The following is a 581-nucleotide window of genomic DNA, read 5'->3' as shown; positions in this document are numbered from 1 at the left end:
TGAGGGAGGCGGAACGCTTGAGCCCAGGAGGTTCAGGCTGCAGTGAGCCATGATTTTACCACTGGACTCCAGCCTGGGCAGCAAAGCAAGACCCTGTCTCTCACACACACACACACACACACACACACACACACACAGCACCGGGTGCAGTGGCTCATGCCTGTAATCCTAGCACTTTGGGAGGCTGAGGCGAGGGTTCTCACTCAAGCTCCATCTCAGATGCCCAGAGGAAGGCCAGAGACGGGGCCAGGGGCTTAGGGTCACCCCGCTGAGGGAGGCTGGGCCAGGGTGTGGTCGCATGCTCCTAGCAATGGGAGCCCCCAGGTGTCCTGGTCTCCTGGTGTGGTTGGTCTGCCCCCCCACCCCAGCAGGGTTCATGTTCTGCTGGTTCCAGGAAAAGGGCTGGGAGTGTGAGTTTGGGGCCCTGCTGCGCTTCCACGGACCTCAGTTTCCTTGTGTGACCAGAGGGGCTGACCGGAGAGGCCCCCTGGTCTTCTGGCGGCTGAGGGGGTGATGGTCCCGGCCTCCGGTGGGATCCCAGAGGCCTCCAAGAGGCCAGGGCTTGATGCTTTGTGCACCAG

This window comes from Mandrillus leucophaeus, unplaced genomic scaffold (genome assembly GCF_000951045.1).
Source record: "Mandrillus leucophaeus isolate KB7577 unplaced genomic scaffold, Mleu.le_1.0 Scaffold8, whole genome shotgun sequence".
In the NCBI taxonomy this organism is placed as follows: domain Eukaryota; kingdom Metazoa; phylum Chordata; class Mammalia; order Primates; family Cercopithecidae; genus Mandrillus; species Mandrillus leucophaeus.
The sequence above is the reverse complement of the archived record's forward strand: the minus strand, read 5'-3'. Positions refer to the sequence as shown.